Below are 25,055 nucleotides of genomic sequence, written 5' to 3'. Positions count from 1 at the left end.
AAGAACTTCAGAATTCTCAGTAGTCAATATGGAAAAATGCAGAAATGGTATGTCATCTTGGATTCTGTATTTTTACTACCTTGATTAATAGACACATGTTTTCCAGTATTAACAAATCCAGTGTATTCTAAATCATTGGTAGCAGCATTTCAAAAATCTTAAAAAAAAATGAATTTTAGTGTAAAATTATATTTTAAGGAGGAATAGTCAGGGAAGAGTGAAGCAAAATCCCATGAGCAATGGGACACCAGGAATTCTAAACAGTTAGCTGTAAATCACTGTTTTAGATGTCAGACAGGGAATGCATGCTTTGAAAGTAAAGTGCTTTTATGCACAGTTTCCAAATAACAACAGTTTAAGACGTAGATATAACCATCCACTTTAGAAAAAAGATAGTCATTTGAAATTAACATTCCCTAAAACAGAAAAGCAACAGAATGTTGTTAAATAAAAGGTAATGTTAATATTCTTCAGGAAGAAAAATAAGCATCACAAGTGGCAACTCATCCCCCTCTCTCATCATTCATATCTGAGTTCATATAGACATGTTGGTTTGCACATCTTTACTAAACTAACACCACATACTTAAATATGAATATCCACGTTTTTTCTTCTCTTTACAGTTGTCTTCTTTCTCTATAAATTCGTTTCATACAAAGAAAGGCTTATAATTTTGTTTTTAAATCTTCTTGCAAGTCATATTTTCCATTATCTATGATGGTTTGGTAAATATCACTGATGGACTGAAAATAAAGAATGGCTAGTTGCAAGGGAAAAACAACATCTAGAAGCAGAGCATAGAAAGTTAATCAAGAGTATAAAATGCAAAACTGAGATTTAAGCATAGTTATAATAGTTGATTATGTAAGAAACATGAAGAATATTGATGTTTCTACTATTTCCTCTATGCATAGATCATACACTTTATCATGTTTGTTTGAAATGCAACTGAAATTAGATATGAACACCTTGGAGAGAAAATGTTATTAAACCCCTCCCAGTAAAATTTAAAATTAAAGGCATCGAAGCAACCTAAATTGCTTATCCATTCATTAATGGATGAATGGATAAAGAAGATGTGGTATATATATACAATGGAATATTACTCAGCCATGAAAAAGAATGACATAATGCCACTTGCAGCAACATGGATGGATCTAGAGACTGTCATACTGAGTAGAGAAAGTTACACAGAGAAAGACACACATCATATGACATCGCTTATATGTGAAATTTTTTTTAAAATGGTACAAATGAACTTATTTACAAAACAGAAGCAGAGTCACAGATGTAGAAAACAAACTTATGGTTATCAGTGGGAGATAAGGGGAGGGATAAACTGGGAGATGGGGATGGACATGTATACGGTGTGTGTAGGTACACAGTCATGTCTGACTCTTTGCAACCCCATGGACTGCAGCCTGCCTGGCTCCTCTGTTCATGGAATTTTCCAGGCAAGAATATTGGAGTGGGTTGCCATTTTCTACTCCAGACATATACACACTACTATATATAAAATAGATAACTGAAGAGGACCTGCTGTATAGCACATGGAAACTCTACTCATTGCTCTGTAATGACCTACATGGGGAAAGAATCTAAAAAGGTGGATATATGTATAGCAGATTCACTTTGCTGTTTACCTGAAACTAACACAACACTGTAAACCAGCTATACTAAAATAAAATTAATTTTGAAAAAAAATATTTAAGGGGAAGTCAAAACATTGAGATTGTTTCATCTTTTAGAAGAAAAGGAAGGTTGAGATAGTGAGCTGAGACTAGTTTTTTTTAAGCAAGTTATGGGAAGTAAGAAATAAGACTTTCTTTTCTTCACTGAGGCCGCATAGTGATGAAATAGGCTTACACTGCAACAGAACATGTTTAGGTTTGAAAATGAGGTAGACTCTTGATAGTGAGGCTTCTAAACACTGAAAGAGAAGTTCTGGGTTTGTCTTCTTGAAAGTGCTTAAACCTAAACAGGATAAACTCTCATCTTTATGGAATATTCTAAACGTGTCAAAAAGGGAAGGAGCGCCTTTTCTAGGTGATTCTCATGATTCAGGACTTTCTTTTTCTCTCTCTTTTTAAAATCACTATTACTCAGAAACAAACACTGCTAAAAAGCCACCAGCACTACTAAATGTTCTTGGCCAAAGGACAGAAAAAGGACACTTCCGAAAGCAACAGAAGTGCCACCAATGTCTTAGTGGAGAATTCTCAGGAATTTCCCTGTGCTACCCTTTGTTCCATATGATCACAAATATAACCGTCACACTATGTTGCCATTATTGCCTATAATAATTGATTTACTATAAACTTGGAATTGTGGGTACAGCTGCTGAAACAACTACTTGTGAACAAAGAGATTAGAACTTAGTGTTCGGTGTTCTGTAAAGAGGTACAGTAGACTTTTAGTGGAAAAGTTAGCACATTTCACTCTCTGCTTTTTGCTCTCAGTATTCAAAGTCAGACTCATTTCTATTAAATCATTCCCTTCCTGTGACACTAAGTATTTCTGATTCATCTCCAGAAATATGAAACCAATGTGTGTTGGTGGTATTTGCTTAAGAAATAAGGGAAGAAGTCCAGAGTATACAAGGAGGAAAAAAAATATATCCCCAATTTAAAAGAAAAAAAAAAAACAAACATATAGCTTACCTCTTCCTACCTGCCATGTTCTCTTCTAGGAACTAGAGATGCATGGATAAATGTGCCCATTGCTAAAGAGTGATCACAGACAGGAATGAGAAGCAGACATAGAAATAGAGACCTAGGGCGTGAAGAGATGGGAGTTGGTGAGAAGGAAGGTGAAGAGTACTGTATAGATATGCCCAGGACATTTCTGTTCTATGCCTATGATCTTGGTATAATTATCAATAGAGTCCTTTTACCCTCAAAAAGTGGCCTTGTTTGGAGAGTAAACTCTATGGTCACCCTATAAATAGCTGTAGCTGTCAAGTCTGCCTGAGGTGGTCTAGAAAGATCTTCCCCAGGATAGGGCAGAAAATCAAAGAGATTAAGAATGCTTTGCCATTTGTGTTACCTACATCCAAAAAGAAATTATAAAACTGGGTAGACTGACTGCCTTTCTTTTCTCCCAGGGTTGACAGAGGGCTAAAAAAGCTATTTAAGTTCTGTGTGGTGAGAGAAGAGGGACAAGGCAGAAAGATGATCTAAACCCCCTTGTTTGTATATGAAATGCACGAGAGTTGTCATTAAATGAATCATTAAATTACGAATTCCCAGAAGCTTTCAGGATTGGAGGACATGGTAAAAAAAAAAGAACTAGAAGCCATGATGGGGAATTTTAGAAAGACATGTTAAGATTTAATAAAAGGAAGAAGATTTTGTAAAAACAGAAGTCCTAGAGCAGGATTGGGTTGCCCGTGAGGTTAAGCGCACCGTGTCCCTGGTGGTGTGCAACAGGGACTGAATGGCCCCAGCAAGCAAACTCAGGCACCAGGTCAAGACTCAGACCACAGGACTTTAGGGTCCTTTACACATTGCCCTGAGATTTTATGATTCTGCATGATGCATGGTGTCTTTTTGAGTAGCTTTTAAGTAAGAATCTTGTGCTTGGGGAAGTATAAATACCAGGAAACTAAAAGTTTGTGTAAGCTAAAACTTCTTATGATCCAGTCTGAACACACACTAAAAACGGACCAAGGAAAGCCACTGCAGATCTCACTGAGCTCATTCTTTGCTACTCGTTCAAGGTAAGCAGCCGTTAGAGGTGTAATACTCAGAAGACGTGCCTCACTCAGACCTCCACCTCTCGGACTCATTTTGAGATAGAACAGCTGCAGTCTTGCTAACCAGTTTGATTTGCATAGCTCTGAGTTACATAGGGAAAACCTGTGGCAAAGCTATCATTAAAGAGAAACAAAGCAGAAGACTGAACAAAGGCTACATTCTGTGCAAAGTTGGAAGTTTAGACTGTTTCAGTAATCCTTGTCATGGTAAGAAAGATGTCCGCCCCTCCCCCACACCTAAAAACAATAGCAGACAAGTGACAAAAGAAGTCTCCCTGGAGGTGACTTAGGAGCAAAGAGTAGGGTGAACTAGAGGCTATGCGTATGAAGAGAGAGAAAGAAGTTGGCATGGACACAGGGAGATGCAGCCAAACACCACCACACTCATGGCACAAAGATACGAATAGGTTAGAATCCCTTCCACCTCTTCCACAGTGCATTTCAGCCGGACTAGTTCAGGTCCAGGCAAAAGAAACGACATCTTGATGAAGCTCAGCTTTCCCAGAGGCCTAACAAGGATTGCAACACAGTTAAAGTCAGAATAATCTCACCAGGCCTTTTCCATCAAATTCTTGAATATCTACATTTTAAGATGAAAACATTTTTCCAGTAAACTAGGGAGAAATGTCTTCTGCAGGCAGTGGAAGTGACTTTAGTTCTTTAGTGGTTAAGAGTATCAGGGCTTTGGATGAAGGGAAAATAGCGTCACACCTTTGCTACTTACAGATTTATGGTGAAGTATTTGAATTTCTCTAAAGTTTTAGTTTCCACAAGTGAAAAGAAATTGATAATACACACACCATGGAGCCATTGTAAAGATGATATTAGACATGTAAATTGTGTAATGCTTGTAGTGTCTGGGAAATTGATTATTAACAATAAAATTTTTATTCAGCAAGGACAATTATCCATTTCTGTAACATTCTTTAGTCATGCATACCAAGCTCTGCCTCATGTTTCATCATCACTCTCTCGCTGGTTCTTAACACTCTAACTGTTCCAGCTTTGACTTGCTTCCCTAGATATTGTAAGTGTCTGCCTTCTCGCTTCAGAACTTCATGCTTCCATGTTCTTCAAGAAGTATACCTAGAATCATTTAGAAATGTAGTGCCAATAATGGACAAAATTTGAAATCATTAGGAGAAATACATGGCTTTTAGGAAATACTGTTCTTGAGTTCTGAGGGCATTCTTCATGTTTTATGACATTGACCATGAGACAATTCATGGCAGGTAAACAAGGAATGAAAGTGAAGTCGCTCAGTCATGTCTGACTCTTTGCAACCCCATGGACTGTTAGCCTACCAGGCTTTTCAGTCCATGGGATTTTCCAGGCAAGAGTACTGGACTGGGTTGCCATTTCCTTCTCCAGGGGATCTTCCCAACCCAGGGATTGAACTTGGGTCTCCCGCATTGTAGGCAGATGCTTTACCCTCTGAGCCACCAGGGATATTATTTTGTACCCTCCTCCTAGGAGGTTAAAATAACTTACTAAAAGTCACTCAGCAATCTCAGATGAAGAATCTAAGGAGACAGTCTTGAATTCTTGACCCAAAATCTGCCCTTTGCTATACAAAAGTCATCCTTGGTAGGATGATCCCAAGTATTAATTTTAGATTATGATATTACCTTTTGCCAAACACTTAAAACGTTTTCTGGATTTGGATAGGGCCTCCGGTTACCCTCAGAACTCGGGGAGAAGGCCATGTAAGTTCTCTTCTCAAAAGTTAAAGCAGTCCTTGTCACCAAGACTATCATATGTTAGATCACATGTCAGCATCTGTGACACAGTCAGGCCTTGGCTTCTCAGGATCTACTCATTACAAGTGAGTTTATGGGCCTTGAAGCATATGGCCTTGATATATGATCTCAGAGCAAAAGAGCAAGGTATTTCAAGCTGGCCACAATTTTATTGACTCTTACAGGCTCGCTTTGTAGTCATTCCAATAAACTAGATGAGAAATTTCTGATGCTCCAAGCGATCCAGTCCCCAGGACTCCATTTCATGATTCAGAGTCCAACTAAACAACTCAAGAGTGCTTTTGTGTGACACTGTGACCACAGGGATAAATAATTGCTTAGTAATTCTCTTTGAGGCAGAAAATTCTAAACATGGAGAAACCATTTCCCCTTAATGGGAGCCAGAAATCCTGTAAGTGCTTGAAATGGCATTCACAAGTCTGAATGGTAAACAGATAAAAACAGGAGCGCACCAGTTGCACAAATGACTTGCTTGTCACAAACTTGTCATTGCAGTAATCTAACATTTCTTTCACAGAGCCCGATGGAAAGTATGGAACAAACAGGCCCTGCTGACGTTTTGGCTCTGCTAAGCCTTCCTCCAAGCTAAAGCATCTGCAGCATCTTCCTGTTCTAGACCCTTTATCTGCTGAAGTTAGCTGATACTGTGCATGTCAAAGAAATGTTTGACTATTGCATTAACAAGTTGATGACAAGCAAGTTATTCCTGCAACTGAAATGCTTCTGCTTTTAGCAGGCTGCCATTTTGACCTTCATCTTATTATACAGAAGAACCAGAACAGAGCAGAGCCCTGGGAACATTCAGTATTCCAGTATCGTTGCCCTAGACTTGAGACCACTGTCTAGGGCTTAGGTGTAGTGGTATAGTGAACATATCTGGCAGTTCCATCAAGTTTATATATGGGATTTTCTGGTAAAACATAAATGGTATAAACACATTGGACTGTCCCAAGATTTCCTATTACTGAAATAAAGTGAGCCACACAGAAATTCATTTCCTCCTCACCCCCTCCACCCCAAACACACACATGCTCATACACGGGTCTGTATATAAAATGTTAATACAAAAGTCCCTTCTTATCCTCAGTTCCACCTTCCCCAGTTTCAGTTTCAGTTAGCCACAGCCATCTGCAGTCTGAAAGCATTAAATGGAAAATTTCAGAAATAAACAGTTCATTAGTTTCAAATTGTGCACTGTTCTGAGTAGCATGATGAAATCTCCTGCCATTCCACCTGGGATGTGAATCATCCCTTTGTCCAGAGCACCCCACCAGTTACTCACTTAGTAGGCAGCTCGGTTATGAGATTGACCGAGACAGTACTCTGGTTCTTGTGTTGAAGTCACCCTACTTTACTTAATAATGGCCCCAATGCATAAGAGCGGTAATGCTGGCAAATCAATTATGCCAAAGAAAAGCTGTTAAGTGTTTCTTTTTGTTGAAAAGGTGAAAGTTCTCAACTTACTCAGGAAAAAAAAGTCGTATGCTGAGGTTACTAAGATCTATGGTAGGAATGAATCTCCTCTCAGCGAAATTGTGAAGAAGGAAAAAAGAAATTCATGCTAGTTCTGCTGTCGCACCTCAGACTGTAATTGCTGTGGCCACAGCGCACGATGATGCTTAGTGAAGATGGAAACGTCATTTGATTTGTACAGAAAGATATTTTGAGACAGAGAGATCACATTCATGTAACTTTTATTACAGTATATTGTTATATTGTTTCCATTTTATTATTGGGTGGTGTTAATCTCTTACTGTGCCTGATTTATAAATTACACTTTATCGTAGGTATGTATGTACAGCAAAAGCTATAGTGGATATGAGGTTTGGCACAATCAGTGGTTTAAGGCATCCACTGGGGTTCTTAGAACCTAGCTCCCTTGGATAAGAAGGGGGTACTGTAGCTGAAAGAGTTAATGAAAATTATAACCAGTTTTACACAGTTTTTGCCAGTTCTTGGATTTCCTCCTATCAGTAAGCTCTCCTCACCTGCTTCTCAAGTAGCATAACATCTGAACCAGTCTAAGCCTAATCAGAGCCACACCCTTATCCCCTAGAAAAAGAGCTGTGTCCTTCAGCCGCCTCACAGAAACCTGGGGCAGCCCTTTCTAAAACACCACCGGTTCATCTCCAACTTCAGCAGCCAGTAGGGAGTGCTCACACACTGTGCACGTTCTGTTTGAGAGGCCCTCCCCTGGCAGGGGAACCCACCCTTGGTGTTCCCTGAGTGTGTGTCTGGTGGGTCCCAGGCTTACCAGCGTGCAGCCAGAGCTGGAGCCTTAAACAGGAGCTTGGCCTGTTGCCCCCAAGCATTCTGCCTCTGCTGGTGCCTTAGGTGGATCAGCACTTGGAGCAATGGCGCTTTAGCCCCAAAGACTTAGGCCTTTTCATAAAGCGGAGCTTCGATTGTTCATCAAGGTGTCAGTCGCCCTGCATCCTTTCATACCTCTCTGTAAGGGTTAAGGGCAGTTGCTTGTGTCTTACCTGGTTTAAATGTTGACACAAAGTGCTGCATTCTCAGATTTTTTTTTCTGGTGGATGCCCCAGGTGCTTTCCTTTTGAAAAGTCTTGTGTAAAAATGATGATCATTGTTCAGCCACGAGAACTCAAATTTCTTGCCAAAGTAGTGATGGGGCTTAATTTTCTTTTAGATTTGGGAAACTGATCACAGTCCTGTCTCCCAGATGAAATGTTTAATTCCCATCCTAGGTATCTCAGACTGTAATCTATACCTCAGCCTCGTTACCTCAGAAGGCAGGTGGGAAAGGTATGTGAAGAGGGTCCTGCGTTTTACACAGTTAAGAATATTGCCCCAGGAAAAGGAAGTGAAGGTAGTTTGAAGTGGCAATTACATCTTCTGTCACAGAAAACATGTAAACAAACCATTGAATTTTAAAAGAAAGTTTAGTGACTTCTTTCTTGCTTTTTTTTTAAAGAGTTTCTTTCTTCCTTCTTAAAGTTCCTAATATGATTTCTGTAATGATTTTCTGTTTTCTTTCTTCATAGAACTTAAATGGCAAAGAAATGATATGCTATTTTTGATTCAGGAAAAAATAAAGATCTTTTTATATGGGAACTCTCTTTTTAAATATACGTTAGGAAATAGATAATGGTCACAAAAAAAAAAAAATGTTCTCTCTTCCTGTTCAGAGAGATAGATGATTAGTATATGTGCTTTTAATATATATTTACTTGCTTATCTGGTTGTTTGTTTATTTTAAGAAAGCAAGAAAGGAAGGAAGAAAACAAAAGCTCTTGTGCTGGAGTGATTTCCTTGGATTCATAGAATGTGGGACTGGAAACGAGCGTGACGATAGGGCTGTGCCTTTGTGTCACGTGTCCACTTCACAGATATGGACACTGAGACCAGACCTGTTTTATAACAGGAACAAAGGTAAACGCAACCAGGCTGTGGCAGAGCCAGACCTAAATCATGGTCTGACCTACAATCCGGCCAATATTCTCTCAGAAATTACATAATTTTTAAAAAACTTTTTCTTTTAAACAAAGAATGATTTACATTGGCGTGCTTAAATCTAACAGGATGTTTGCTTTTGGAAAAACTGTCTGTAAATTAGCTAAGCTAATTCAGGAATGTACAGTTGAACAGTTTTGAGACATTTCTTACCAAGCTATATTTTATCTGAGTCATATAAGGAACCATTATAATTTCAATTATTTCTTTTCTCCTATAAGATTTCATAGAAACACTTTTCCTTTCCCATTTTGGCACCTGAAAACATGAATTTTTAAATGAATCTGTTTCTTTTATAAGTATTCATTTAAGTAGGTCATATTCTAGAATTCTTTGAGGTAAAAAAAAAAAAATCTTATCAGATTAAAAGAAATCTGTTTTTTATTCCCATTTTTAGCCACATACGAGTCGGTCCTTGTAATCATCGGTTTCAACAAAACATTAAGTTAAAACATCAATGTTTTTGTTTGTTTTGGTTCTTTCTGTTTAACACAATGGGAAAAAAATGCATTTACCTTTTTGCAGCTATAATAATTATATACTCCATTTTTCATTTATGCAAAACTTATTTTTGAGGGTTTCCTTTTTGTTTCATTTCTCTATTTTTGCATTTTCCAAACATCTGTACCGTGGCTGGTGGCGAGAGTAGCAGTGGCTGGCACTTTTCCTCCGCGCTTTGAGACAAAGAGAATTGGCTGGAATAAAACCTTGCTTTCCATACGGTTAACTTGAAATACAGCATTGAAAAGGTATTGTCTCTTTTTCTTTTCTGAAACCAGAGGTGAAGCCCAGAAACAAATAGCAATATTAATGCCAAACCACCTGTTGATTCACATCAGAAAATCCTTGGCAATCCCCCACTTCATGTTTGAAACACCTAAATGGATGACTGATCTTTATGCGTTGGTAGCATTGTATTCCTGGAGAATCCCAGGGACGGGGAAGCCTGGTGGGCTGCCGTCTATGGGGTCGCACAGAGTCGGACACGACTGAAGCGACTTGGCAGCAGCAGCATTGTATTAATACATGATGCTGGTCATTCACTTAAGAAAGCCTGGATTCTACACATAGTCAAAGAGTGAATTGAAAGTTTTGCTTTGACTCAACTAAATGATCACTTTGTAAGTACACTTGGCTGTGAAGTGTTTATTGATTCCTGGAACAGTTGGACCTAGTGTCATGGACAGTGAAGAGGAAAAGATGACACTAGTGTTTTCTTTTACCTTGATCAATTCTAGTTAGGAAAAGCAGTAGTCTGTCCTGTCATTTTTAATGTAAAATGTTTCATTATAATGTGAACATACAAGAATCCAGCACCCAAGTTAAACAAACCTCAATGTGGAAAATTTATTTCCAAACCTGTTTTTATCGTGTATTATTCTAAGTTATGTATAGTGAAGTACACAGATTAATTGTATAGCTTGATGAGATTTTATGTGCGTATACATCCATGCAACAATATTCAATCCAACATACAAAACATCCACAATACCTAGGGGAATCCCTCATGCCCCCTCACAGGCTATATCCTCCAAAACTTTAACAAAAGATTAAACACAGCACAACTCTTCTGATTCCTATCATCATGAATTAGTTCTACATAAGCCATACATTATGAGTTATATAAAATGAACTTTACTGTATGTGTCACTAAAATCTGAGTCTCTAATTGTTAGACATTATTTCTGGTATTTCCCATTTGCCACCAAAATTGTACTTAACATTTTTGTACATGTTTGGAAGCAAAGGAGGAAATGCTAAACTGTAAGAAAAAAAATACATTTTTCAATTTTATGAAATAACTTCTTATTTTTTAAAGTTTAATAACTTTACTAAGAATTATGCAATGTTTCTTTTTAAAGTGGTAGTATCGATTTATATTCTCATTAGCAGTCTATGAGACCTTCTCCATATGCTTCACAACATTTGGAATGACCAAGGTTCTTACATTTTTGTCAGACTGAGGGGATTGAATAACATATCATTGAAAATGTTTTTCACTTATAAACCACTGGGATTTCCTCATGCGTGTTCATGCGTGTTGCCGGTTTATATCTTCACCTGTGTTTTGATTGAGTTATTTGTTTGGCTACTGTTGTTATGGACAGCTTTTGGTTTTGGTTTTGTAGTTGTTACAATACTCTGGATTCTCATCTTTTGAGCAATATAGATTGCAAATATCCTTTCCCAGTTTTTAGTTTTCTCTTTTAACTGTATATAGTGGCATTTATTTTTAAACCTTCTGATTTTAACGCAGTTAAGTTTATTGATGTTTTCCTTTATGGTTTGTCCTCTTGCTGCCACTGCTGCTGCGTCGTTTCAGTCGTGTCCGACTCATTTTTAAAAACCCTTCAATATGACAAGATCCTTAAGAAACCTTCCTATATTTTTTTCTAACAGTTTTAAAGTTTTTTCTTTTACATTTAGATCTCTAATCTTCTTGGCATTTGTTTTTGTGTATGGTATCTTACATGCATCCTGTTTTTTTTTTTTTTCCTTGTGGGTAACACAGTCATCCCAGCACCATTTAACAAATTAGTCATCCTTACTCACTAATTTGTAATGCCTCTTTCACCTACATCAAATCTGTTTTTAGTATCTTTATTTAATCCAGTGGACTATTTCTCTATTCTTGTGCTATCACCAAAGTGCCTTAATTACCATTGCTTTATAATATTCTTATTATTTGGTAAGGTAAATCTCTCTACATTGTTCTTCCTTAAAATTCTTTTTGCTCCTCTTGGCCTTCTGCTATTCAATGTAAATTTTAGGGTTGTTTAGTCAAGTTTAGCAAAAGCCCTGTTGAATTTTATTTGTATTTACATTAACTTTAGATAGTAATCTAGAGGAGAATGGATATTCTTATGACACTGTGTCTTTTTAACATTGAGAGCTGTACTTGATGAGCTCTTCCTTCCAGTTCTATAATAATGTTTTATAATTTTCACCATAAATTGATCTTATTTGTTAGAATTCCTCTCATATAACTTAATTTTCATGATATTATGTATAAAATCTGTTTTCCACTTTATTGCTTATTTGTTAGTATTGGTGTATACTCAACAGCTTTGCTGAATTCTCTTACTAGTTCCACTGGCTAAACTGAAACTCTCCTAGGTTTTCTACATGGACATGTATATCATTAGCAAATAATTCCAATATATCTCTTAATTTTCAATTGCAATTTATCAACTAATTTTCAATTCAATTTATTTTTCCTGTCATATTGCATTACTGAGACCTCTATATACGTAGTAGTATACTACTAAGTCGCTTCAGTCATGTCCGACTCTGTGCGACCCCATAGACAGCAGCCCACCAGGCTCCCCCGTCCCTTGGATTCTTCAGGCAAGAACACTGAAGTGGGATGCCATTTCCTTCTCCAGAGATCTCTATATAGTGTGGAGTAAAAGCCATGACATTAGGAATGTTCTGTTTCATTCTTTACTGGAAATGTTCTGGAAAGGTGATATTTGCTTGGGATTTTGATAAATCAAAATCATTATTGAAAAGTTCCCATCAGCTATTTAAAGTTTGCTAAGTATTTTTAATCAAGAATACTCAGGACTTCTCTGGTGGTCCAGTGGCTAAGACTCCATGCTCCCAGTACAGGGAGCCTGGGTTTGATCCCTGGTCAGGGAACAAGATCCCACATGCCACAACTAAGAGAGTTTGCTTGCCACAACTAAAGACCTGGTACAGCCAAATAAATAAATAAATATTAAAAAAAAAAAAAAAGAATACTCATTGAATTTTATCTAATGCATTTTCTGCATCAATAAAATGATAAAATTTCCCACTAATATGTTAGTATTTTATATGATATTAAGACATTTCTTAATAGTCAACATTTCTTACATTCCTGCAAAAAATTTTTTTTTACTTGGTCCTGGTGTGTTTTTTAAATCCAGTCTTGAGTTTAATTTGCTGACAACTTTCTATATATGTTTGCATGGGGAGATTAGTCTTTTCTTAAAATTTTTATTATAGACATTTGGTATTATGGTGATAGTAGCCTTGTAAAATAAGTTGAGCAACATTTCTCTCTTATTTTTTTCTATTTCTGAAACTATTTTTATATTATACAGATTACCTATACTGAAGATTTGGTTAGATTTACCTCTAAAATCATCTGGACCTAATATTTTGTATTAGTAGGTGGTAGGTAGTGTAAGGTAGATGTTATATTATCATCAGTTCCTTTACTTCCATAGCTATTGCTTTATTCAAGTGTTATAGTTCTTCTTAAGTCAATTTTAAGGAGGTGTTTTTGGAAAATATACAATTAACAGTTAATCTACACTTCAAATTTATTTGTACGAAGCTCTTCATAAATTCTTATGATATTTAACTTTATCTGTAGATATGTTCCCTTCTTATTCCTAATATTATTTATATTAACCTCTTCTCTTCTTTTACTGGCTGTTAGACATTTTGTGTTTTATTTACTTTTTTCAAAAATTGTCTTTTGAGTTTGCTTATTGACTTGATTGTGTCTTTGCATTCTATATCATTACCTTATGCTTTTGTCAACATTACTTTTTCTTTTTATTTTATTATTTAGATCATTTTTTCTAGATTCCTGAGTTCATTTTTTCTCATTCAATTTTAATAATTTTTATTGTTTTTAAAATGAATCTGTCTCGAAATTCTCATTCAGGGTCTCATTAGCTGCATAACATGTCTTGATATATAGTTTTGTTTAATTTTAAATATTTTGTAATATCTCTTTTGATTTATTTTTAACCCTTAATTAGAACTGTATATTTCTAGGGACTTCACTCGTGGTCCAGTGTTTAAGATTCCATGCTTCCAGTGCAGGGGCACAGGTTTGATCCCCAGTCAGGGAAATAATATCCCACATATCACGCATTGCAGCCAAAAAACAAACAAAAAAAAGTATATATTTCTACATGGCAAACATGTATTTACTCTATTTTTATTACTGATTCTGAATTCAATTCCATTATAATTAGATGTGTTTTATATAGTTTTGATTGAAAAAAAATTTTTTTTAATTCTTTTCTGACCTAGTACATGGATTTTATTGCTGGGCTTAAAGTTCATTGCAAATATACTCATTTTGAAATCATTATCAGACAATTCTATAAAATCAAATTTATCTGGAGTGAATATTCCAGTTATTAATTTTGTGGTTGTTTTGCATTCCTATAGACTAACAACAAAGGATCAGAAAGAGAAATTAAGGAACAATTCCATTTACCATCATACCAAAAGAATAAAATAGCTAGAAATGAACTTCCCTTGCTGTGTTTTAGAATTTTGTCTTGCAGGTTAATGTTGGTCATAAAGCTTTTTTGTCTTCCCTCTTGGCACTCTCTCTCTCTCATTTTTTCATACCTCCTTGACTGATGGTTTTCCAGTTGCCTCTATCTGCATTCCTGGCTTTCTCGTCCCAATCCAAATCTTATAATGGTGTCTTTAGCTTACCTTTAAGAATATTTGATCATGAGACTGAATCTATACCTTCATCCTTCCACCTTTCAGTGCCTGCAGCTCTGTCTAAGATATTGCCCCAGGCAGCAGATGGCCATATTTTTTACAGCCTCTTGTTGAAGTAGCAAAACAGACTTAGGTCCACCATTTCATATGGAACACTTTTGGCCCCATTACTCCAAAGACCTAGATTCCCAGCCACCTCTATGTGCTTCTCTATCCGGATTTCAGTAGGCTTATGGCTTCAGCCCTCCTCACTGTTTTTAGTTTCTTTGCAGAAATGGTTACTTTCTTCTTTTTAAGTCTCACTCTGCCTTTTTAGATTTTTTCATTTTGTATTGTATCAGTTTTTTCACTTATCAGTATATCTTGTATAACACTCCTTTGATTTTTACCTCTCTTTCATTTAGATACACCATTTTAAAACAAATATTACAAATAATATTTATTATTATTGATTATTTAGTGGTGCTGGGCACTGAACTTTATCGATATTGTTTTATTCAATCCTCTCTATATAGTCAGTTACTTTCATTCATGTTTTATAAACTAAGGAAATTGATATAAATAAGCTAAGTAAATTTCTCCTTAGGAAAGAGGTGATGACTAGTAAATGCAGAAGTAATATTTAAATTCAGTTTTCTCCACTACAAAACTAGTATTCTTAAAGTACTATTGTATGGTTAGATTTTGTGGAATTTTAAGCCTATGTTATGGTTTTTATTTTAATAATAAATTAATTGACTTAATATTTATTGTTGTAAAAAATGAGTATTTTCTATGTTATTCTGCCTTCTTGGTTCTGTCTTTTTCTCTATGGTATATAACTATTTTATTTGTTTGTTATTAGTATAGCAATTTAGAAGTTTTAAAGCAAAATTTATTTTTCTAATAATGAAGAGTACTATAAAATAATAAATAGTATATATTATTAGTAGATGTAATAGATAAATACTAAAATAATATTAGAAAAAGTAGCAGTTATTTTTTAAAACAAACTATTTTTTAATTATCGCTATTAAAGAAATCATATGCTGCATGAAATGAGAAATTTAGGGTGCTGCTTCTTCATTCCTCTCCTCCTACCCACTTTCTCAGTTTTTGTTATAATGCATTAGTCAGGTATAGATTATTATCCATCTCTGTGATATAGCTGTGGAGAGGATAATCACAGAAAGCTGGATCATTTCTTCAGTAATAGAGAGCTTCTGGTATATGCTTAAAAATGTTTGTTGAGTATGAAATGAATAGGCCTAGTTTGTGTGCACACACATTCACACAGAGAAAGAAAACATAGCTAAGATCTCTTTAGTGTCCTCTAGCACTGGATGACCCACCTATTCATTTAAACGTTGAATATTGTAACTGTTTAACTGCCATATGATTTAATAAATACTCTTTCTGTCAATTTAGTTGGGCAAACACATGCTTTTAAATCAACCCTTTACAATCAATGAGCTTCTATCCAAGTTAGTTCAAGTCATAGCTATTCCCACATCTACCCCTTCTGCCCTACCCTATCCCTCTAAATAATTAGTATATTTGGCAACTCCCAGTCTCACAGCCCATTCTCCTACAAAACAGTTTGTGTTGTTTACTATTTAAATAGAGGCACATTGACGTAGTTCTTTTTAGGGTAGTTCTTATAATCCCCAATTATTGTCAGAGGAAATTCTTTATAGAAGTTGCTAGGAAAATTGGATTTTCCATTGAATACCACTAGATATTAGCACTCCAGTATTCTTGCCTGGAGAATCCCAGGGATGGGGGAGCCTGGTGGGCTGCCGTCTCTGGGGTTGCACAGAGTCGGACACGACTGAAGTGACTTAGCAGCAGCAGCAGCAGCAGCAGATATTAGCAAGAAACTTAATGATGATCTGCAATATGCTAGAATAAAAACACCATGCTTCTATTGTAGCAAAGCAGATTAAGTAAAACAATATAGATTAACAAGAAGAAAGCAAACTAGTATAAACTGGGTCATTTGCTGATGTGCAAATTTTATGAAAATTTTAATAACACATTTGATCAATTTATAAGTACATTATTCATGTTTATAAGAACACTCAACCCTTCTATGTGATATGATTTTAACAATCTTTTGTCCATAAGAACAGATTGAAATTAAATGGGTTTCCTAGCTGTTTCTATTCTTTAAATTATACAAATGATTTTTTTATTATTCCCTACTTAAAGGCATTGAACTAGGAATTGGGAGACTTGGTTTCTAGTCCCAGTTCTATCATTTAACTAGCTCTATGACTTTGAGTAATTTATTGAACTCTGAGTCAGTTTCTTCACTTATAAACATAAAAAGTTGGGCTTCAAGCTCTGTAAATCCCCTTTCAAGACTCATATCTAGTATTCAATATTGGGTGCATGTGTCTCTGTATACTCACATATATGTACTCACATATATAAAGTTAACTGCATATAAGTTCCATATCTCAATAACCTATGTTAATCAACAGAATTCATAAGGACATAGCCAAGAATGGGATTAATTTCCCCCTGAAGATGGCAGTTGAATTTAGCTAATAGATAAATAATAACTGGGAGTTAATGTAGGATCTTAATCAGGACTGACATGACAACAGCAGTATTTTCAGAAGTACTGTTAGGCAGCAGTGTGCAGAATGCATCAGAATGGAAGAAATATGAACTACAGACTAGGCAGACATGATGTCCAGGTTCAGGATTAGGTGAGGAGAGTCTACAGTATAGTGACAGCATCAGAAATGAAATGGAAGCAAAAGATAAGAAGGTACTGAGATGTTCAGTACCTATTTGTTCAAAAAAATCTAAGAAGATTATAAAAAGAAAAATTATGAAAGAGGAAATGCAGTTGATAAACATATGAAAAAATATTTTAACTCACTAGTACTCAAAGACATGATTTATAAAAACTAATCTTTAATGCTGATAAATGTACAGTAAAACTGTCATTCATATAATAGTAATTGTGGGGGGTCATGTGTTGACACCAAATTCTGCAAGGTAATAGGCATTATATTATCAAGAAACTTTCTTTAAAAATGTATCTTTTGGCCCAGTCATTTAATTTCTAGGAATTTATCTACAGGAACCTGAAATTCAAAGATTTGTGTACAAAGACCTATTCATCACAATGTCATTTATAAAAGTAAAAGAAGAGAAAATCTTAAATATTTAATCAAATAAATTATTAAGCAAATTATGGAACATATGTATATATTATTTGTATAAAGTTATTAACTACAGTTATTAATTTTAAAATATTTTAAATGTTAATTTACTAGGAAATGTTCATGAAACATTGTAACTGAAAATGCCTGATCCAAAAGAAACTTGTATACCTGACATGGTCCCAAATTATCAATAGAAAAATGAATGAAAGTATTTGGTTACATCAAAGGAAATACATTAAAATGTGAATAATACTAGTACCTCCTCTGTATGATGGAATGAAGTGATATTTTATTTCTTCTTTTCCTTAACTTTTCTAAATATTCTGAAAATACTCTAATGGTTAGAAAAGTAAAAAATTTTAAGCAAACAGTAAATAATGTAAATAAAAATAATTCCAAATCTGATAATATTTCAGCTTGAGAAAAGAACACATGTCTATTATTTATCACTTCATAAAGGATTAAAATGTCTTCCTTTTCCAATTTATTAAGCTTTTGAAGTACTTGAGATATCAATTTTTAGAATCTTATCATCTAAAATATGATATATATTTTCTAAATCATATCATATACTTTCTATTGCCCAGTGTTTCCCAGAGTTTCTTTTTTCCTTTCTTTCTTTTTTCGGATTCTTGAACATTTGCCTTAGGTTATCAGCCTGTGCTTTCACATTCCAGAACCTCATTTTTTTAGTCCATCAATCAGCTCTGACATTAATATGCTCAGGTCACATCTGCATGTATATGAGCTTATCTCAAGGGAAGAAATCTTGAGTACTCTTTGTTTTCAACTGTTTTTAACTTCTAAATTTCTCATATTGTAAAAATTTCATAATCCAATAATAGCATTTTAAGTAACTGAAACAGATGAAAACAAAGGACATAGCCAATATGTATCTATAGGTCACTTTTATTGAGTGGCATGACCTACTACTGATAACATTTATCAGGCATCCGTCTCAGAAGGAAAATTTCAGCTGCTTTATGTAAGAATGAATAAACATAATGACTAACTTGGCTTTGTACCCAGAATTTAGCCAAAAAAGAAACCCGGTTGGATGCCAGAAAGAATAAACCACATAAAGTTTTATCAGCCCAAAGTACACAAGTAACTCAGTCTGCCCTTTTTCTAACAAAACTATATAAGTAAAAATGTAATCTTAAAAAATCAAAATTCCTTACACTGGCCAATGGCTAAGTGCTAGAGTAACTAAAAATTTCCAGACCACACCCTTTGTGCTTTCTGCCCAGAGAAGAACCATTGTCTTTCTAACCTCAGGCCTCCACTGAGCACAAGGTAAACCAGAACCAGTTGCATACATGCTCATCTCTTTTTTCTGAACTGTAAACCTGGTGAAGGCAGAGGCTTTGTCCTATTTATCTTTTATACCTCAGGTTTTGGCAAGATGCATAATTGTTGAATGAATTAATCAAAGATCAGCAATTTAGTTTAGATGATTTTAGTAATTATAAAAATACAGAGGAGAAGAGTTACTTGAATACAAATGCTGACGTCCTATGTATTATAATAAATAACCAATTTTATTAGTATTTAGGCACTTTACCTCATTTACAGTAATGTTACCATTTTATTTTAGGTACTTAACACCCTTTACAATGATGTTACCACCAAATCATGAACATCTTTGAAAGTAAACACCTTTCAAGAATGTATTTTTCCACAAGGCTAAGAGCTAAAGAGTTAAAACTTAGGAACTCTTGCAATAATCAGTGTGACATTCAAAACAAAAAATTATTACATCTCTCTGAATCTCAGTTTCCTCATCTGAAAGATGGGAATAGTAATAATACTTAAGTTACAATCCTTATTGTAGGGATCAGATGAGATGGTTCATATTAAACACGACTGTCTAGCCTTTGGGCTATTGTCACTACCATTAATGCCTCCCAGGTCAGCTATTTGTACCTGCACATATATCTTGACAACTGGGACAGAAGGAACAAAGGTATACTAGCATTCTATCCCTGGGTGTAGAATCAGAGAACTGCATCAGTTCAGTTCAGTTCAGTTCGGTCACTCAGTCGTGTCCGACTCTTTGCGACCCCATGAATCACACCCCTGTCCATCACCATCTCCCAGAGTTCACTCAAACTCACGTCCATCGAGTCGGTGATGCCATCCAGCCGTCTCATCCTCTGTGGTCCCCTTCTCCTCCTGCCTGCAATCCCTTCCATCATCAGAGTCTTTTCCAATGAGTCAACTCTTCGCATGAGGTGGCCAAAGTACTGGAGTTTCAGCTTTAGCATCGGTCCTTCCAATGAACATAAGCCAGTGCTTTTCAGGCTTCAGTAGCCTAAGAATTACTTGGGAAGCTTGTTTAAAATGTAGATCTTTGAGTTCCACCTCAAGAGATACTCATTCAGTTTAGTTGCTCTAGGGTGAAACTCTGAAATGTGTTTTTAGTATATTCCTCAGGAGATTCCGATGCAGGTGGCTCCAGACCAAGCCCTAAGTGACCTTGACATGATAATTCCATCCCAGCCTCGATCATGGATTCCCTCCAGTCCATGGCTTCATTCCTCAGGACTCAGTCTGTCTGCTTCATCCTGTGTGGCTTCACTAGTCCCACCCCTCACCTCAGCCACTAACAGCAGAAGAGAATAGAAAGATAGGATCAATTGGGAAAACTTGAGTAGCTGCAGTTAATTATCTGTTATTTTGTATTCTTTGCACTAATGATATTCTGCATTAGTCCAAAAGTGAGCAGACTTGAGAAGTAAGCTTGAATTTAAGAATGATCATTTTCCCCAGGTAACTATAGAATGACTAACTATAGTGAAGTTTATCCCTTTTTTTTAACTGAAATTGCTATCTATAGAACTTAGACGAATAAGCACAATTGAAGTGCAAAGTGTTAAATGCATGCTTTGATTTAGTCAATGCATTTGCACATTGAAGTAATTAGGATATATTTAAAAGCACTCTGCTTACAATACTTCACTCTCCATTTCCTACAAATCAAATTAGTGAGGGGTAGATTTGATTTTGACATCATTTTGAAAATATTTTCTTTTTCTTTTTTTAATTTTCTTAGAGTTACATTTTTACAAAGTTCAATACACAACCGACTGTGACTAAATTCATAAAAACCAAACAAAAAGTCCAAAGTGAAGGAAAATGAAAAACAGCACAGGGTAATATGCAGTAGAACAATGTAAATCAGACCTCAAATATAGTTGTAATAACACACCTTATCCGTGTCTGATCAATTAACAACAAATACTTATGCAGATAGCAAATAGCTCATTCTTTGATCGAGAGCCCCAAATTTAATTATTCATCTCAGTCCAAATAAATATGAAAAGGCAGCCAACTCTTAGAAAGATCTTAACCATCTCCTGTTTTCATCATACTATATGTAATGCAATGAATGAATGTGAAGAAAGAATATGAAGATTGTTTTCCTTGTTTGTTAACAAAGCATTCAAGCAGGATTATTTATTTTTGAATAGATTTGGCAGAACCAAGACATGTTTATGGAGCTATGTTTCACAGACAAACCCAAGTTTAAATCCCAGCTCTGCACACTGTATTATCTTTGACAAATTATTTCACCCTCCTCAGCCTCGGTTTTCACATATGTAAAATGAGGGTAATAATATCCATATTGCAAAATCATTTTCTTATCATGCAATATTATATTGAAAGTGTTTATGATTTAATATGCATGCAATAAGTGGCAGTTATTAGTATTAATTCAAGAAGAAAGTTTGAAGGAATAAGAACCTAAAATCCTCAGAAGAAAAAAAATACTAAAAAAAATATTCTGTATTCTCACTTCCCCAGAGACTATTTACTGATTTTAATCCTACAATTTTATCAGGATTACTACAGGAAGGATTGTTTTGCCTTTATAATCTTCTTGCCACCCAAATTGCTGTTCTTAATGTACATCAGTGACCTCAAAATACATGTTGATAAATACCCTTTGTACAACTGAAGTGCACATTTGAATGACTATAATTTTTAATCTCAATTATTATCAGAGTCTTTTGCTGACAATAAATAGCACTTTGAACTGGGCACAGGTTAGATAAGTCTAATTCCCCTTATTTTTTTCTATACTACATTTATAGTTTTAGAAGTATACATGGTAATGCACAGAAGTGAAGGGGCGATGGAATGGACAAGAATAGTAGACTCATTGGGGCTTCTTAGGAAACAAAGATGGTGTCCTGTTCTGCCTTGTCTTATGTAGAGAATTCATTAAATGTTTGTTGAAACAAGGAAAAACAAAATGCTAAGAAAATACTTGGATAACATCAAGGAGCTGACTCAGAAGTCATAGGTGCAGGTAGGAGGCAAAGAGCTGAAGACTTATTTACGGACATCAGTACTCCCTCAGTTAGATTCCATGTGGAATATCAGCCATTTATACTCAGAGCCACTAATTCTTAGCTGGAGGAAGCAGCTAACCTAGGAACAGTAACTGATCTTCAGTCAGAGAGCCATGACACAACCTTCACTTCAGAGCTAGGTAGAGCCATGGAGATTTTCTAATCCAAGGGCCTCATTGTTCAGCTAAGAGAATATAATGACTTACTCAAACACATGTTGGCAAGGTTTGTTGATGTTCAAACTTTGATTTCCTGACTCTGGTCCAATTCATTTTATCTTGTAGTGTGCTGCCTTTGTGTCCCCCACTATCTCCCAGAGGGTTCCTATATATCCACTGTGGCTCCTCTTTCTATGACCAAGGCCATGCAAGGAAGCATTCAGCAATGCCTCTGATGACAGTCATCTCATCTATTATGGCATTTTCCATAGACCCTATAAAGCCATAATAAAGAGATTCTTCCTTATCTTTTAATTCAATTTTTATCAAGAAATAATCTTCATTGAGTTATTATTAACCATTAACAGCTCATCCAAATTACTTAGCTCCTTTTTAAATAATCGTTAGCTGATGCTGAAGGGAATGGAGAAGAAAGAACCATTATAATTTGAGGAGAGAGTGGAGTTCTGTCCTTTGGGTGTTATCCAGGGGAAGGCAAGGCCAGGTGGGCTGTGACCAGGGGCGTCCAGAGTACCTAGGAAGTCACTCAAGGATTTGAATCTTAGAAAAGGAGAGGGGAGATGAGAAGAGGTGAAGGAATAGAAGAAAGAGGAAGGACAAGAGGAGATGGTTCTGCAGCTAAACTTAATACTGTGGTCTTCTGGTTCATTGCCTACTATATTAGTCCCTACTGTGCTCAATGGAAAAGCTTTGTGTTCAGGTCAGTTGTGTCCTGTTAGAATTTATTTATATTGCCACTGTCAAGTAATGACTAGAATTCCTTGAATCCAGTATTAATGACAGCCATAAAAGGAGAAATAAAGCTTTCCGTAGGTAAATATCTCCACCTAAAGAATGGAGAAGTGTTGATGGGCTGTTGATGGTGAGTCAAATTGGCATACCAGGAATTTTTATAAATGGTTTTCCCATGCCTCACTGAATTTGTAGCTGAGACTTTAGTTGTATACCAGCTGTGCGTGCAAAATCTCATAATTATTCTTACTGTATTAAGCATTTTATAGCAATTTTAGCTCTAAAATGCTATGCAATAGTTTTTATGCAAGCGTACCAGACATGTAAGCTGTTCCAATGAAAACATTTCCTTTCATTTAGACACGTGGTTTTAGGTTTCCAAACTTAGCTCTTTGCATTGATGGAAGAATCTTTAGGAAAGCCATCAGGTTTTTTGGAGGGAGAAGGGGAGGCAGTTGGATGTTCTTGCACATACTTTATTTCTTCAAGCAGCCTTATCAGAAAAGGGGCATTTCATTAATTGTACATTACTGATATTAGTAAATACTGCTGCTGAGTACTGGCTCCCCCACAGTCTGTCCTGTTGAGAAAGGCACTGAAGAGGAAGCGAGGGTTATCTCTGCATCCCTCTGGGGTATAATGACAAGCAGGCAGAAGGACTTGGACTTAACCTCTCTGCAGAAGGCTGACACCTTTAACACTGCTGCACAGGCTGCTGCACCCTGCAGTGTCAAGTCTTGGGCCTGAGCCCAAAACTGGTGTGGAGTTTGAACCCTTGGCATTCTGGCTCAGGGCCAAGTGCTATCAATGGAACCCCACTGACACCTTTAGTTATTCTTCCTAGATTAGGATAGTAATTTACTTGTCTCTTTGATTTCAAGTGTCTGGTTTTGTTTCCAGATGCCTCCCAGCTCATCTGTATTCCAGGGATTTCAAAAGACTTTAACCTCATTGGTTCTTTGCTTTGTCAGTTCCATTTGGTGAACACAGGAGGGATACAGAGACTAGAGAGCAGTAAGGGAGGGGGCGGGGTGTGTGTGTGTGTGTGTGTGTGTGTGTGTGTGTGTGTGTGATGTAGTGAGCATGTGGGGAGGGCCTGGTGAGACTGCAGGAATAAATAAAAGGCATGTTCACTTTCAGAATATCAGCTATTATCCCAGAGCAAGTCAGGATGGAGTATAAGAGGTGATGCGTAGGACAATGTAGTGAAAAATGTCATTAGACAGATTCATGTGTAAAAGCCCTCCAACCAGCAGTAATCTCAAATTCCCCCAAACGATTGCAATATATGGAAGAGATGGAGAGACCATAGAAATTTTATCCCAATGCCAATAAGGTAACAGCACTTGGATTTAACATGCTATGGTAGGAAAAGGCATTTATGCAGGGGTGTCATTTCATGTTTACAAGGCCCTGTCTAGAACCGTTTATTGATTTTACTGCGGTTCTTTCCCCAGGACCCTGTAGATAGATAATCGCTAGAAATGTCCATCATTAGCAGGGCAATGAGTACAACCATCGCACTAAGAAAAAGATACACATAGGACCCTGCCAGCAGGCATCAAACCAGGGGGTGGGGGGAGAGTCACACAATAACACGTGCAGCTATAACTCCAGGCAAACACACACACAACACCCTGTGTAGCCATTGCACTGAGAAAATACACACAGCCCCCTATGCTGCCATCACACATCAGGAAAATACACACACGACACCCCTATGTAACCATCACACCAGGCAAAAGCAGAGACATAAAATGCTAAGTCAATAGGAATGAACAGCTCGTAAAAGCCTACTGGAATAGATCACATCACAGCCAGGTACATCTGTTCTCAGCACTAACCATTATCGTTAGCTTAAAATGCTTAAAATCACTGCGCATCCTCAGGTCTAGGGACAGATTATTCCAGGAAGATTCTGCTAAATAGATTTGGCAATGCAGTGAAAGGGACCTCTACTACATTTAAGTGATGCATTTTGCATCTCAAAGGCCATCAACTATATTTAGAGGAACTGTGTGATTGAAGAACAATGCCCTAGGATGGGAAGGCAATTTTTCTGGCCCTTCTAAATCTGGGGGTGATTTTGACCCCAACTTGAGTTAAGTGTACAATTGAATGGAAGCGATCAGACTGGGAGATGACTAATAAAAGCAGAATTGGAAACAGCTTTC

At 36.3% G+C, this 25,055-nt stretch overlaps 1 protein-coding gene across 27 annotated transcripts in view; it reads left to right on the top strand.

Annotated features, from left to right (window-relative positions):
- Positions 1–25,055, top strand: part of ZBTB20 (zinc finger and BTB domain containing 20) — an 862,801-nt gene that overhangs the window by 572,495 nt on the left and 265,251 nt on the right. For 5 of the 27 annotated variants that reach the window (XM_059890165.1, XM_059890119.1, XM_059890170.1 and 2 more), the window contains one exon: positions 9,638–9,737. The exons of 19 other annotated variants lie outside the window; for them this stretch is intronic. The gene's annotated coding sequence lies outside the window, so the exon portion shown is untranslated. 3 more of the 27 variants (XM_059890108.1, XM_059890171.1, XR_009496015.1) reach the window with 2 other exon arrangements.

Source organism: Bos taurus, chromosome 1 (genome assembly GCF_002263795.3).
Source record: "Bos taurus isolate L1 Dominette 01449 registration number 42190680 breed Hereford chromosome 1, ARS-UCD2.0, whole genome shotgun sequence".
NCBI lineage: Eukaryota > Metazoa > Chordata > Mammalia > Artiodactyla > Bovidae > Bos > Bos taurus.
This window is presented reverse-complemented; position numbering and strand designations above follow the sequence as displayed.